Source organism: Carlito syrichta, unplaced genomic scaffold, assembly GCF_000164805.1.
Source record: "Carlito syrichta isolate Samal-C Ts95f unplaced genomic scaffold, Tarsius_syrichta-2.0.1 Scaffold171141, whole genome shotgun sequence".
Taxonomy (NCBI): Eukaryota; Metazoa; Chordata; class Mammalia; order Primates; family Tarsiidae; genus Carlito; species Carlito syrichta.
Genome location: NW_007115237.1, coordinates 115,619 through 116,179, shown reverse-complemented (window position 1 = coordinate 116,179; position 561 = coordinate 115,619).

Here is a 561-nt window from a genome sequence, read left to right as displayed (position 1 = left end):
TGGGACGAAAAGGAAAGGACAGCCTCAAGAAATAGACTGGGGTTGCCAGATTTAGTAAAGAAAACACAGGACATTTGGATAAATTTAAAATTCAGATAAACATCCAAAAAATGGTTTTTGGTATAAGTATGTCCCACGCAATATTTGCAACATGAATTAGCGGTAGAAAGTCAGAGGTCAGAGAAAGAGAGCCCGCTGATGCTGAATCCAAGTTCTCTTTCAGTTCTAGCCTGATGCTTTTTCCACTGTCCCCTTATTTCATTCCAAACATCAGTTGATCTGCTCATCCTGGGTTCTGATTAAATTCATGTTGTAGATGAAAAGAAGCAAGCTCTGTGTTCTCTACGCCAGGGAGCAGCCATCACTGCCACCAAAAGACATTTCCAGAACACCCACACCCCTGCGGTTCTGCCTTGGATACCAAGCAGAGTCAGCCGCATCTACTGGGTCGACCCTCCAGGGACTTACCATTAGAAAGAGCCTTGCTGCTCCCAGGCTGACACAGGCCCCCATGCGGGGCGTAACGTGAACAAACAAGTGGTCACAGGCCAAAAGATGGTG